Genomic DNA, 6,253 nt, shown 5'->3' with positions numbered 1-6,253 from the left:
CCCCAGGGGGCGGGGCGGACACGGCGGCGCTGACCGACCGCCCGCACGACCCTCCTTCTCTCCGGGGCGGCCGGAGCGCGGGAGGCAGGCGGGCCGCGGGGCGCCCCTACCCCCTCATCGCTCCGGGGAGCCGGGGCCCCGGCGCCTGGAGGCCTCTGTGGCGGTCCGATGAGCTTCCATGGCGGACGCCGCGCGCCTATGGCGAGGATAGAGGTCGAGCACAGGGACAAGCAGCGGCCACACGGTCCTCGTTGCCGCCCGCCCGAGGGTCCCTCGGCACCTAGGAACGCCAAATGTCAGCGTCCCCAGGCGCCGGCAGCAGCTGCTTCTCGGTCTCGGCCCCTGCCCCTGCGGCAACTCATCACCGAGCGCCCCCTCCGCTCGCCTCCTCCGCGGCGCGGGGGCGGCTGGGAGATGAAGTGCGGCGCCCGGTAGGGGCGGGAGGGCGTCGCCCCACAGGGACTACAACTCCCAGAATGCACCGCCTGCCTAGGGCCTGGGGCTCTACCTCTCCCGCCCTCTCGCCCCTTTGGTCTCTCTCCAGCCTCCGCTTTTGCCTGGGGACCGGGGGCTGGTGTCCTTAGAACTGGTGGAGTCGGCTTCGCCTCCTGTGCTGGGCCGAGGCGCCAGTGAGACTTCAGCCATTGCCCCCCACACAAAGTCGTCTTTAGAGTCGCGATCGACGCAGAGGGAGGAGAAGGGAGGTGGCTGCCTGAAAAACTGGTTGCACGTGAACCCAGCCCTGTCGCCGGGGGCAGAGTTGGGATACTTGGACTTTTGAGGAAGTACTCACGTCCCTGCCAAGGAGACTGGTTAGGGGCACGGAATATCATTTTTTCTTTGCAATGGATGTTACATTCTATGTTTTCATAGGTGATTTTGGAAATAGCCCGCGAATGGCTTAAGGACGTCCTTTGTGCCCTTAATTCACAGTAAATTTGATTCAGCTGCTTTCTTGAGGCCACGCGACAGATGATCCACAGCTGAAGATTTTGCTGCACTACCTTGAACACAGGTCTGTGAAACAAGACACTTCAATAATCTCAAATACTGTCAGAATTATGTGGGGTTTTGGTTTGGTGGTTTTTTGTGCAGCTGGCCGGTACAGAGATCTAAACCCGTGACCTTGGCGTTACCAAGTGCCTGAAATTAAAACTGCCTAGTTCTGCCAGACTGTTCATTTGTTAAACAGGTGCCCCCGGAAGAGTTGAGGATAAATGTCTCTCCGTTAGAAGGAATCAGTCTTCACGTTTTCTTGTGATTCTTTTGCTCCCTGCCGCACCTTTCCTGCTCTTCTACAAATTCCTCTTCTCTGTCTCCTGTCTCCAAAACCAAATCTAAGCCTTAATCCCTTGATTTAGGTGTATTCCAGTCATATCTAGCTGCCCTACTGTGTGAGTTGTCTGTCTAGGGCAACTGTCGGAATCCTGCCGATGTAGCCAATTGTACTGTCGGGTTGGGGCTCACAGACCCTTCAAAGCCATTGTACAGACTGGGTCACCAGACCCCTAACATGCAGGTCCACGCTAGGTAGTTGGAGAAGATCCTGGGAGCTGTTAGACGACTCGAGCTCAATCCTCAGCTTCCTCAGCAGCAGCAGCAGTGGTTGTGGCCTCCTGGAGGGTCCCAGGGACCCTGGCAGCAACAGCTTGCAGCAACAACAGCAGCAGCAGCAGTAGCGGTGTAGGGAAAATATAGGTAAATGGTCAGGGTTCCTCAGATGTCCAGTATCTTTTTTTTTTTTAAGATGACTGGTAAGGGGATCTCAACCCTTGGCTTGGTGTTGTCAGCACCACACTCAGCCAGTGAGCCAATCGGCCATCCCTACATAGGATCCGAACCCATGGCCTTGGTGTTCTCAGCACTGCACTCTCCTGAGTGAGCCACGGGCCGGCCCAGATGTCCAGTATCTTGCCGAGCATTTGATGTAAATATGCATGTGTGCCCAGGTCTTCTTTGGTTATTGTCTAATGTAATCGTGCATGTGCACCCAGGTGTCCTGGGTTATGGACTTAAGTATAAAGAATGAGTGGCTCTGATCCATGGTGCCCCCTGCCCCATGGGATACCCCCCATGGGAGCCATGGGGAGGGTGCTACTGCTGCCGGAAGCTGTTGCTGCCAGTGTCCCTGGGATGCCCCAGAAGGCCACGGCTGCTGCTGCTTCTGTTGCTTCTGCTGCTACAGCTGAGGACTAAGCTCGTATCGTCTGCCAACAGTTCCTGATCTCTCCCAATTACCTAGTGTGGACCTGCGTGTGAGGGGTCTGTGACGCAGTCTGTACGATGGGTTTGAAGGGTCTGTGGGCCCTAACCCCTAGCCCTCATAATATAAATGGAAAACATAGTGTAACTAAAATAATGAAAAATTTTGGCTTTAGTTATGAATTGCTTTAACAATACAATTGGCATAGCCATACAATTGGTGTACTCACCTAGCAATACAAGTGGCCTCCTTGTTGCCCACCCACCTCCAGGCTTCCCAGGGGTGGGCGGTGTTGTGGATCAGGGCCACTTGTCCTTTATACTTAAGTCCAATAACCCAGCACGCCTAGGTGCAAGTCAGACAAGCCAGGAACACCTAGGCACCGATGCGCATCTACATCAGACAATAGCCAAGGAAGACCTGGGTGCACAGGCATATTTACATCAAATGCTCAGCAAGATTCTGAACATCTGAGGGGCCTTGACCATTTATATTTCATTTTCCCTACAGCTGTATTCCCTAAGAAGCACCATTATGAGCAAATATCATATATAATAATACATTAAGGGATTGTATTAGTCCATTTCTGTTGCTTTTAACAGAAATACCTGGAACTGGGTAATTTATGAAGAAATAGAAATTTCTTAGTTTCAGAGGCTAGGAAGTCCAAAGTCCAGGGAACACGTCTGATGAGGGCTTTGGTGGTGGCTCTACAACAATGCAGGGTATCACATAGCAAATATGGCAGGAACAGAGAGAGAAGTTCTCACATGCTCTCCTTTTAAAGCTGTCAGAACCACTGTCGGAACCATCATGCAGATGACCACTAAACCACCAATAGATTGATCCGGTCACTAAGGCATGGTCCCACAATCCAATCACTTCAAGGCCTCACCTTTCAATTATCATAATAGGACTTCCCACCCTCCTAACACTATCACAGTGGGGACCAAGCTTCAGTGAGTTTGGGGAGACATCCAATCCACAGCAGGGATAACCACTTGCTTTGCAGAAGGTTTAATATAGGGTTCCTGTGAAGAAAGGATGAGCTAGTGAAGATATATTTACTGATAGTCTGGACGTGTTGTCCCCACCAAAACTCATGTGGAAATCTGGTCCCCAATGTGGCAGTGGTGGAAGCTGTTTGAGTCATGGGGGTGGATTCCTCATGAATGGATTAATGAGTAGAATTGGGTAGAAGCAGACTGAGGCCTGTGCCAGATGCAGCTGTCCCAGAATCGTAAGCCAAATCTCTGTATTTTATCAATTACCCAGTTTCAGGTAATTCTGTTATAGCAACACAAAACAGACTAATACATTAACCAAAAGTCAATTTATGCTTTTTTCACAGATGGCTCAATTCTATTGCATAAATAAAACATTTTACTAAAATCCAGTTGCAAAGAACACCAAAGAACTGAAAGAACTTAAGGGTTTTTTTTTCTTTTCTTCACATATATTGAATACATCTAGGTGCCAGGCAATGATCTAAGTGCTGGGGATGCAACAGGGAATAAGAAAGAGGTGCTCGTGCTCAAGATGCTTATGTTATAAGTTAGAGCATATAGAATATAAGCATCAATGGGGAAACCTCAGAAACAAATCCCTATAATGAAAACAAGCAAGATCGTGTGATAAAGTTAGTTATTTTAGATTTGGGGAATCAGGGAAGGCTTACCTGAGGAGGTGACATTTAATCTGAGTCCTGAATGACAAGAAGGATCCAGCCGTGGAAAGACCTAGAGGAAGAACATACCAAGTAGTAGGAGCAGCTAGTGTGAAAGCCACAAGGAGCAAACAAACTTGGCCATTCCTCGAAGCCTTGCCACTTTCTCAACCCTCGGTGCACATTTTGAGCTACCTAGGGAGATTTAAAAATTACAAATGGGGCCAACCCCATGATTCACTCGGGAGAGTGCGGTGCTGGGAGCGCAGCGGCACTCCCTCCGTGGGTTCGGATCCTATATAGGGATGGCCGGTGCCTTCACTGGCTGATGGCGGTGCAGGCGACACCAAGCCAAGGGTTACGATTCCCTTACTGGTCACAAAAAGAAAAAAAAAAAAAAATTGCAAATGGCCAGACCTCATCCCTATTCCAAATGATTCAGAATCTGTTGAGGTAGAAGCTAAGCACACTGGTCTTTAAAAGCTCCCAGCTGATTCTGATGTGCACTGATGGTCTAGAACATTGCTGTAAAGCAGTGGTTCTCAAAGAATGGTCTCTGGACCAGCAGCGTCAGCATCACCTGCGAACGTGTTATAAGTGCAAGTCCTCAGGCCCTATTGCAGACCTATTGAATCCAAAAACTCTGGTAATCTAAGTAGAAGGTAGTGGCTTGGTTTAGCGTAATAATCAATGAAGTGAAGTTTGTGAAAAGTGGACAGATTTGGAAAATATTTTAGAAGGAGAATCAACAGGATTAGCAGACACGTTAGATGTGGGGCAGATGAGGAAAAGAAAGGAATCAAAAATGACTCCCAGGTTTTTATTTTTTTATTTTATTTTATTTTTATTTTATTTTATTTTTTTTTGTCTTTTGTTGTGTCCGGCAACGGATCGCAACCCTCAGTGTCGCGCCCGTACTGGACCGGGACCGGCAACGGGATCACAACCCTCAGTGTCGCATCGTATAACTTCGTATAATGTATGCTATACGAAGTTATTACGGTGCTGAAGGAAGATCTCTCTGCTTTCTAGTAATGCTTTGTTCCTGTTCTCATTCTAAATGCCAGCTTTAAAATGGTTAATCTCTGGGGGAGACGATACTAAGCAGAATAAAGGAACACTTTGCATTGCTTAAGCTGACTGTGCACAGACCTTTTATTAGGACGGACCGCCTCGCTCAGCCAGTGAGCGGGAACCGGTCTGCATGTGGGATCCGAACCCTCGGGCGGGAGCGCCGCCGCGCTTCCCAAGTGGCGCACTATCCAGTGCGCCACCGGGCCGGCCCTGACTCCCAGGTTTTTAGCCTGACCTTCTAGGTGAATGGTGTGCCATTTCTGGAAATGGGGAACACTGAGCAGACATCTCCTCAGAATGCTTTAGGAACCCCTATCTTCACAAACTCTGATCTGTAGAAGAGATCCTTAAATACCTGCCTGTCTTGTCGGGCTAGGGCTCACAGACCCTTCAAAACCCGTTGTACAGGCTGGTCACTAGATCACATTGATATATCCTTTAAGGGTTTTCAAGAATAAGGTCTTGAGGTTATTCTTGAGCTATGGTATTTTCTGGAGTCCTGCTACTTACTGTTCTCTTTCCTGCGTACTGTTCTGCTCCCTCCTTTCTGACTACCTCAGTCCTATTTACTCTGCAACGTCTGTCCACTTTCCTTCTCAGTAAGACTTTCCTGATTGTTGTCCATGTGTCTGTCTAGCTCCTCTGAGCCAGTGGTTTTCAGCCTTACCTGTACATTGTAACTGTCCAGCAGCTGTAACGGCCTCCCTGTGGCCCCCCGGGGGCATCCCAGGAGCAGGGGGCCCTGCAGGTCAGAGCCACTCATACTTTATGCTTAAGTCCATAACCCAGGACACCTGGGTACACATGCGCAATTACATTAGACAATAACCAAGGAACACCTAGGCGCACATGCATATTTACATCAAATGTTCAGCAAGATTCTGGGACAAGCGACATGAGAGGTGCTCAGGCCAATGGGAAAGAAGACCTAAAGAGTGGGATAAGACCCAGGCAGAGAGGAGCAGAACGAGCTTTCTAGGATGAGGAGTCAGCAGGTGCCGGGGCAGGAATCTCCATGGATGATTCTGGGGGCTGCACGGCAGATGGGGAACTGAGCATGGCATGGTGCGAAACTCTGCAAGGGAGGTAATAACTCTGAATGATTAAACCAAACCTCCTGTGCCCTCCCCTCCCCTCCCCCACCCCACAATCTAGAGAGCCAGGGAGAAGAGTCTTGGAGGAATCATTTAAAAGAAAGATGACTTTGTTGAGCAGTGTGATGGCTATGCCCACTGAATTCATATATTCCTTTATTCATGAAACATTTATTCTTACAACACACAGTTGTGAGTCTCTGTTATGTACTAAGT

Source organism: Galeopterus variegatus, unplaced genomic scaffold (genome assembly GCF_000696425.1).
Source record: "Galeopterus variegatus unplaced genomic scaffold, G_variegatus-3.0.2 Scaffold5200, whole genome shotgun sequence".
In the NCBI taxonomy this organism is placed as follows: Eukaryota; Metazoa; Chordata; class Mammalia; order Dermoptera; family Cynocephalidae; genus Galeopterus; species Galeopterus variegatus.
This window is presented reverse-complemented; position numbering follows the sequence as displayed.